The 9168-nt window shown below is 50.0% G+C and overlaps 1 protein-coding gene across 2 annotated transcripts in view; it reads right to left on the minus strand.

The window, feature by feature from the left end:
• Positions 1 to 8108, minus strand: part of COL6A3 (collagen, type VI, alpha 3) — a 74913-nt gene extending 66805 nt beyond the window's left edge. For both annotated transcript variants that reach the window (XM_014537605.1, XM_014537604.1), the window contains exon 1: positions 7950 to 8108. The gene's annotated coding sequence lies outside the window, so the exon portion shown is untranslated. The remainder of the gene's footprint in view (positions 1 to 7949) is intronic.
• Positions 8109 to 9168: the final 1060 nt, after the last annotated feature.

A 9168-nucleotide genomic window follows, 5' to 3' on the forward strand; every position in this document is an offset into this window, starting at 1 on the left:
GAGGGAGAGGAGGGAAGAGAGGGGAGAGAGGGGAGAAGCTCTGCCAACTCTGAAAATGAAGGGCAGGAGAGAAGTTTGTGAGCTAATGAGTTATCCAGGCTCCACTGATGACTAATAACCTCACATGATTTGGTGGAGCTGAATTCCCAGGTGGGAAAAACGCCTTCGGCTCCACACACTTTTCCTGCCATCCCTCTTAGGAGCAGCCATGTGGCTCAGGCTTCCTAGCCCAGATGATGAATATTTGTTAATGCTTCTGTTTGCTGTTAAATCTACTCTATTGTTCACCGTGTCATGGAATCCCAATTTTTTCTAACTGAAGTTCCTCCCAACAAATCTTAGAGAATTTTTTTTCATTTAGATGATTGAAAGATGTCCACATCATCGCCCCAAATGATCACCTGCCTTTCCCATTTTAATAAGGGAATGAGGCAGTCCCCGCCCCGTTATCCTCCTCCAACCCTTCTCCTCCCGCCACACCAGGAAATAGAGACCAGTGAGCCCCAGGAATACTTACTGGTCTCGCAGTGGGACTTGATGCCAACAACCCAATGGCTGCTTACACCTCCCCCTTTCATAGCTGGGGAACTAAAATCAGGTGAGACAAAGTGACTCCCCCACGGCCAGCATCCTCACCGGAATGAGAACAGAAGCCTGTGTGTCCCAAGCCCCCCAGGAGCCCAGGAAGCCCTAAGAGGCTGTGCCCGACTTGGCCCAGATCGAGGGAACTCCCCACGTCCCTTGGGGGAAATAGACTTCTTTGGTGGTGACAGACCACGGAGTCTGTGTCAACAGAACCCGTTTGTTCACTGTTGTCCTTTCAAATACAGAACAAGCCGGCTGTTCGAGACCCTTGGGTTGGGTGGGGCGATGTGCCGCTTTGTGTCAGAGGCTCTGTCCTAAGGCAACAAATTTAATCATAGAACTTCAATGCAGTTTCATTCTTTCTGGCTCGCATTAGTAATTCCTCTTTTTTTAATCTGTCTCGTTCTCAAAAGCATCTTTTTGCTTTTAGTAGCTGTCCACTCGCAACTTTAAAAGATGCCTCGTATCACAAAGGTGGTTTTGCACGGCCGTTGGACTTGACTTTGTGGTCAGTCATAGTCCAGAGACTTTCCCAGGCTATTTTGCAATTCCGTGGGTTTAGTTTTCATGAAGTTTACTCAAAAGCTTCTCCATTTTCCACGTCTGGAAATCTTTTTTAAGAAAGACACACACATGCACACAAGGAAACAATTTTGAAACCAAGGCTTAAACACATCCAGAGCTCCCATGTGAAGTCATTTATTCGGTCTCCTCCAAGCACTGCCTTTGAAACTAGGCTGGACCTCCTATCAAGTGCTAGGGCTTCGGTTAACTCCTAGCTGTCCGACTGAAATGGGAGCTGCAGAAATAGTCGGAGACCGCGGCGAGAGATGGGTCATCTGCCCCGAAATGAACAGTCGCGTTTCAGTAAACCCGAGGATCCCCAGCTGGCAGCCCTCCTCCTCTCTCCTTTTCTCACTCTGCTTCCCTGTCCGCCTGAATCCTGCAAAAGGAGTCCCCATTCTTAGCCCTAGAGAGGAAGCTAAGAGGGGTTTATTGGGTCCATCTGTTAGGAGGAGGGTGGACATGATATATTACTGTCATTTGGAAGAGCTTTGGAGGATCCTCAAAAGTAAATGATTGGGAACAGCCCCGAGAAATCCCCTTCAAAGAAATACATCAGAACCTGCACTTCCATCCTATGAAAATTCCCTGGATAAGAACCATCAGTGACAAGTTCATATCTGTAAACCGGGATCTACGTGACCCGGGCTCTGACTGTGTTTCCTGGGACAGCAACGTCTTAAGGCTTCCAATCCCCTGTGTGTTGACCCAGCCTCACTGCGCCTTATTGGGGTCCTAGTTAGACACGGAGTGGCTGACTCAGGCCTCCATCTCTTCCTGACAAAACCAAGTCAAGCAGTTCTGATTGTCAGCTCATGCACTGGAAGAGAGCGGCACAAAACACGCAGGTTGGGATGTCCCCTCGGAAGCAGCCTCCTCCTGAAGGAGGCCACGTGAGGGTGTGCTGAGCACACGGGGGTTCGCTCCCTTCCCCAGAAAGGCAACTTAGAGACCCTCCGGGGGAACCGCCCACAGAGTTGGAAATTCCTTTGAAGACATAATCTGGGTCTGAGGCAATGACGGCAAGTTCCATCTCCGCTGTAGTTGGAAAAGCCTGGTGCCCCATGCAGATGTCAAAACATTTACCCTCTGAAACAGAAGGCCCGGGACAAGGCTTCCCCCACTTACACTGCTAATTACGAACATTGGGCGGAAACTGGCTCAGATTAATGGTAAGGTAGAGGATGCCATAGGAAATGGTGCAAGAATGGCACAAACCCCCATGGCATCCCAGCCCCGTGACACAGGCCGCTGGTGGCCCCCGGTTAGGGCTCGGTGCATGTCCCCTCGCTTTCCTGGCCAGGGCCTTCGGGGCTGCAGGCCTCTCCGAACCACAGTGTCCGTTGTAGAATCATTCAAGGTGGCTAAAATGTTCTCATATTCTAAGGAAAATTAAATATTTTGGTTTGTTTTCTGGTCTGATTCATGATCAAGTCTAAAAGAGAAACTTATTTAAAGTCGAGGCTTTAAAAAATTAAGTGGAAACATCTGATAAGATATCAACTCTGGACTGAGCATACTGGCTGGAAAAACACTCCTTCGTTGCTCTCTCCCCCAGTAAAGGTCAGTGACCATCTCCCAGCCTCTCGTAGGTGGAGTGTGAAACAAGGTGAACTGCCAATGCTCACGTCCTTCCATCTGCCCCCCTCGGCTCTGCCCAGTGATGGGCTTCCTGCCGCCCCCACCAGCAACAGAGACACCATCCCCCTCCACCTCAGGACCATCAAGGGCTCAGCTGAGCTGGCTCCAGCCCCAGTGCCGGCACTGGGCTGCCGAATCGACTGATGGAGATTCCAGAAGAGACAAACCGGTTTCCTGGAATGGCTCCCCCAGAGGCCTGAGTCATCTCCAGCTGCCGTGCAGTTTTTAATTTTGAAATGAAACCAGTCCTTCCTTCCAGTAGCCAGTTTTCATGCTCTTGATCCTTGAGAACTGGATGTATAGCACACACGAGGAGGGGGAACCACAGAAGCATTTCCCGTTGCACTCTTCCCTGGCCCCTCCTCACTCAAAATGTTTCTCTGCATTTCCCGAGTCTTAGCTTTTGGGAGAACAGCAGGATTGCATTATGCTAGATGCAGCCAGACCCCTTCAAAAGACTAACAATTTGCCTTTGGGAGAGGGTTTGGCAGAACTTTACGTATTTGTCTTATTATTCTTCTCTCCTTTTTCCTTTCCAGATTTTTTAACAACAATTACCTCTTTGCTAAGTAAACTGAAAATATGCTACTCCACAGAAAGCGGTGCCTTTCTTCACAGGATGCTCAAGGCTATAGCCCTGGGGACTGGGCTCCCTCGCTAGTCCTGGCCCAGCTGTCTGTCCGTGGAACACACTGACGGGTGGGAGCACCCAGGAAACGGTCACTTGGCTTTGCTACCAGACCTGTGACCTCAGCCACGAATTCACCATTTCTTCATCTGAAGTGTCAAGGGTGTGGAGAAAGCATCCACCAAGGTGGCAATTTTCTGATTTTTTTAAATATGTTTTATTAATTTTAGAGAAAAAGGGAGGGAGAGGAAGAAAGAAAGACAACGATGGAAGAGAGAAACATCGATGTGCTGCCTCCTGCATGCCTCTACTAGGGATTGAGCCGCACCCCGGGCATGTGCCCTGACTGGGAATCTAACCAGCGACCTTTCAGTGCATGGGATGAAGCTCAACCCACTAAGCCACACCAGGCAGGGCTAATTTCCTGATGTTTTAAATAACCAAATGGAAGTCAAACTTACCAACCAGAGAGAAGGGCCTATGTCTTAGTCATTTTTGTCCCCACCCTGGACCCCTAAGCTCCCCTATGGAGGGCAACAGGGGTTATTAAACATCAATGAATATGAGCACACAGAAGCCAAATAGAGGGTTAGATTTCTTCTCTCTGAGCCAAATTCTGTAACTCGGGACCCACACAGTGGATGTCTCAGGCTAACAACCAACCCTAAGTCTGAGCGTAAGTAATCTATTTTTTATTAACAAACATTTTAAGTGGGACATTCATAATTATAGTTTGTGTGCATTGTTCAAACAAGTTGCCTATCAGGGAGACTAGCAAAGTGCAGGTAATGAGAAATTTGAGTTACTGGATCAGTTCATCTTAACATCGCATCCAGTTCTAAATTTCAAAAATCCTACCCAGATACAGTGAGGCATGAATATGCAAACTTGCTTTGGCTCTGAAACACCTTACTGTTAATTCAAACTTTTCTTAGTAGGTTTGGGAAAACGTTTCCTTAAAAGTTCTTCTTTGGTGAATGCTCTTGTAATGGAATCATCTTAGAGTGAAGAATACCCCATTTCAAGGCACAATTTCACCTCATACCTGAGTTAGAAAAAAAGAAAATCTAAATTTACTTCTACTTCAGATACTGCAGTCACATCTTTTAATTATGTATTGAAACTATCTCTCCGTGGTTCCATAAGTTACCCCCCAGCCCTGTTGAGATATCTACCAACTCTGCAGACCCAGAAACCCCACCCTAAGGACTCCATCACCACTGGGAGGTTTTTCTGGAGCTCTGAGGGTTATACCGCCCTCTAGAGGAAAGAAAGCCAAACTGCACTTTCAAGAACAGTTCTAACTCAAAATTTCATCTCCTTCCCAAAATAGACCTGTGAGACCAGAAGGTATTAAAAGTCATGTTTTCGAGAATTAACATAAGTAATTTCCGAGGGGAAGCCCTCTTTGTAAATCAGGATGGCGTGTGTACTCCCTGAGTGTGATTAGGGGACAATAAGCATCTTTCCTGTGAAGGCAAGGATTATCTCTGGAATTTCTACATCGGAAAGAGAGAAACCATATCTAGAAACATCTCATTCAAAGCTGTCTGAATTAGCAGGAATTTTTCAAGCTTCCTTGCTTTCAAATTTGAAGCACTTAGGGTTTTCATTTGCTTAGCTAGAGCTACTAATAAAAAATGTTTTAAATGTCAGGTCGTGCCTCAAATCGCCCACTATCTCTGTAGGCAGTGGTGTGTTTTAATGCCCACTTTCCACAGCGAAGGCACCATGAGAAGTCTGCTCCACAGGTCACGATGGGAAAGCTGCCTGGGACACAGTCCCCTTTGGGCGGCTGGGGACATCCTAGTCAAAGCCTGATTCTCCTCCAAGAGATAACAAATCCTCAGGTTCCTCCAAAGAGAACAGTGACAGAAACCAGTTTTCAAATAAAACTTTTGGCCAAAGTCATTAGCATGCCTACAAGACAGTCTCACGCTACAGACGTGACGTGCCAGTGAATTTTAAATCCTAAATGTGGAATTTCACATAAAAGTGGGGGTGGCGCACACCTCTGTTAAGGGCCACGCTTTGTCCCATTGTCTGAACACTGAGCGAGAAGACATAAAGCCCCAATGGCAAAAACTATGCCAACTTTCACAGGGGAAGGAGACCTGATCTAAAGCTGGCTTCAGGCGGTGGCGCCTGTGGCCTCCTAACCCAAAACTCAGGTCAAAGGGGGAGCCTCATATGAGCCACAAATTGATCATGGATTGGTTAGAGGGGTTTCTTGCTACTTTATCATCAGTGATGTGTTAGGTTCTAAGCTACAAGATCACAGAAGACATTATGATGGGAGAAAGAGGTACAGTGAATCCTGAACACTTTGGAAATAAAGGGAGGTGCAGAAAACAGACAGCTCCTACCCAGAAAGATACGTTTCTTCTATCAAAAATGTCCTTAAGACCCAAGTTTGAACATTCACCATATCTCTGATCACCTGAGAGCTGCAGGCATGGTGGGGTGGGCCGGGAGAGCCGGGGCCCAGGACTAATATTCCAGAGGCTTCTCCAGCCACCTCCCAAGAAGGTGGGGTGGCCACACCCTCCAGGTCCCGACTGGAAAAGGGCAGGACAGCCACACTCCTCCACCCTGCTATGGCATCCTTTCCCGAGTCCTCCCTCTACCCCACGTCCTCCCAATGGTTTTCTCACCACCGTGAGCAGGCAATGAGACCAGTAAACCCATAATGAAACACCCTCCTCTTAACAAAGAGCATATCCAGACCACGTGACCATTCTTAGATCTTGAATTCCCACAAAAGCCCCTCAGCTCCCCACCCCTATGCCTTCACCCTCAGCAACAAGCCTACACAAGAACGAAGCAAAACGTAGGTCCCATCTTTCTGGGCCCCCGTCCCCCAGAGCTGGCCTGAATGAGGGAAGCCACTCAGGTGATCTGATCACAGAGCCAGTGTCCATCCCTGCGGCCAGCTCACTTGCCCAGCACTTGGTTCTCCATTCATTGGAAGAGCCGTGGGAAGCTTCAACTTCTTTCCCTTTAGTTTTAACAGAAAAGGAGAGGAGGGCATTATCTCCTGGGGGAATGAAGCAGATAACATATTTCCAATCTAGACATAAATTAGCTTGGGGTCCCCCATGGTAGGCCGTCTGCTTTTCTGAAACGGTCATGATTTTTCTGCCTTCTCAGCCACTTACTGGCTGTGTGGCCTCAGCAAGGGATTCAGCATCTCAGAGCACCCCACTCCTTCGAAACCAGGGGACCACGCCCCAGAGGCTCCCACCAAGAACCTCTCCCATTCTCTGTGGCCCAGCAGAGAACCCAGAGGTTTCAATGACGTCCAACAGCCACTGGTTCTCAGTCTAATGCTGGTTACAAACACAAAATACCTGATTTTAAAGCCATCTCTGTTCAAGGTTTCACAATGGGTGGGCCCCTGGGAGACTGGGGGATCCCAGGCAGAGAATAACTATCCACATGCCCTCTGAGCACCCTTGCAGCCCTAAGATCCCACAGCTCTCGAGGTGCTGCCTGGCCTGGGGCACCACCCCTGCACTCAGAACAGTTTCTTCTTGGGGTTCAGAGCAGCCTCTAAGTCTGCTCCTTGGGTGGCTTGGAAGTGCTGATTTTTTTTTTTTTTTTTTGCATTCCCCAATACTCCATGAGGCCCTTCCCAGGGCCCCACCCCCGCCTCACTCCACACTGATTTCCTAACACAGTGAGCCCTTGAAACAGGTCCCCAAAGCAGGCTGGCAACTGTCAGGGAACACTTTCCATCCTGGGCGAGAGGACCGAGCCCCACCCTCCGGCCAGGGAACAGGCCTGGGCCTCCAGCTTGGCACCCGCCCCCCATCTGGGTAGCACAGGCCGGCCCATGGCCCCGGGGGCCCTGCCTTATCCACTGGGCATGCCGCCCAAACACCCAATGCCTTCTCCCCGCCTGACCCTGCAGCTCCTTTGAGCAACCGCAGAGGACAAAGGCTTCACCAGAGGCTCCTGAGAAGATGAAGCCCCGGTGATAAGGGCTGACTCTTGACTTGTCCCTGATCCTGGACTCCAAAGTCTCCAGAGTCCCCCCAGAGGACACAGATGTGCTCCACCAGCCCAGCCCCTGTGAGGACCGGGCAGAACCCCCGCCTGAGGCACCCGGGAGGGCTCAGAGAGGCCTCCCCAAGGAGCAGCCCAGCAGGTAGCGCCTGTGTTCTCCCAAAGAAGACACTCCTGCTAACAAACAGATTCCCACCGAGTTTCAGGAGAAGACCATGGCCAATAAATGCCTCATGAGCCCAGACACACGGCTGCTGGAGGGCACAGGCGGAGACAGAGACCCCAGGGCCCCACAGCCCAGCCCAGGTACCCCCACTGGCAGCCCACGCCTCCACTGAGTTAGAGAAACCCAGTGGCCACAGACCGAGAAAGAAAAATCAGCTGAATCCTCCAGAAACCTGCAACTTATAAAGAAATCGCGACTCTAAGGAGCGACCCTGAGACCACCTGGACATGGTCACCAGCTCCTAAGAGATCCCTTCTTCCCACAGACTCGCGACCACAGAGGGGAGGTGGCACTTACCCTGAGAACCCTGGAGAGGTGATGTCCCTGGGCTTCTGTGCTCAGCTCTGTTGGGCCTGGCGCATGTTCTGCCCACTCCCGGAGGCTCCCGTCCTTTCTGCAGGAGGAGCACTCCCCGCGGTCCCTGCAGGAGGCTGGAGCACAGAGGACTGAGCGCCTTTGGTGGAAGATCGAGCTGCAACTGGCCCGGGTCCAGGGGTACAGTCAGGGCTTCCTCCAGCTCCTCCCCTCCTCCTCCCTTCCCCACCCCTCTCTCCCCCTCCCCCCCCCAGGCCTGCCCCACACTGTAAATGAAAACCAGACTCCCTCTGTTGCTCCTGGCCCACTGCGGGCTGATGTCACCCTCTGAATACCGTCTTCACCCTACAGCGTTCAGCTGGGCTCCTGCAAACCCTGACTCTTGAAAGAGAAATTCACCACTTCGACTGGTCACCTTTTGGGCCCGGCCCCCAGTGGCAAAGAGAATGAATTTTAGAATTTTTTCTTGGGTATCCATGGTTTTCCTGCAATGTTTTCCAACACCATCGGAAAGGAAAACAGGAAATACAGTCGCCCCCTCCACCCTCACCAGGCCCGCCCGCTTCTTCTTGAAGTTTCTGAATTGAGACTTCTCCTAATAACCTCCCCTTTCAAAGAGTACGACCAGCAATGAGAATCACCCGGTTTTCCGGTTTTCTGCTAACCGGAGCTCTGTCTGCCAGTGAAAAGGCAAGAAAAGGAGGCTGCATCTTTGTTTACAGCTCAGTTTATAATGATTCTGATTGTGGGGGTTAGGGCCCCATTCTCCTCTTGCTCAGAGTTTCAAGAAGGTTCTTGAGAAAGAACTCGCGTTTCCACGGGGCTTTGCCCAGTTCACAACACTTGATATACAGCCTTTCTTTTACCTCAAACATCAGCACCCCAAGCCCCTTGCAATGGATGGATACGTGCCATTGTTTGCTTGGTGAGATTATGGTCCCATTTTACAGATGAGCAAAAACCTGGGTTAAGTAGCAGAGCTCAGAATTGAATTCTGGCCTCGGACAGTCCAAACTTTCTCACTGCTCTCCTGTCACGTGACGCCTGTGACAAGTCAGTTAACGTGAAGGATTAAGAGACACCTGAAGGATACTTTGGCTTTGAGATCCCTCCAAAGCCAAGTTTGAGGAGTAAGGACATCGGGAACTTCTTTTCACGGATTATCTCCTTCAAGTCCAGGGAGCAAGGGGAGACAGTACCA

The sequence above is a fragment of the Myotis brandtii genome, unplaced genomic scaffold (genome assembly GCF_000412655.1).
Source record: "Myotis brandtii unplaced genomic scaffold, ASM41265v1 scaffold180, whole genome shotgun sequence".
NCBI lineage: Eukaryota > Metazoa > Chordata > Mammalia > Chiroptera > Vespertilionidae > Myotis > Myotis brandtii.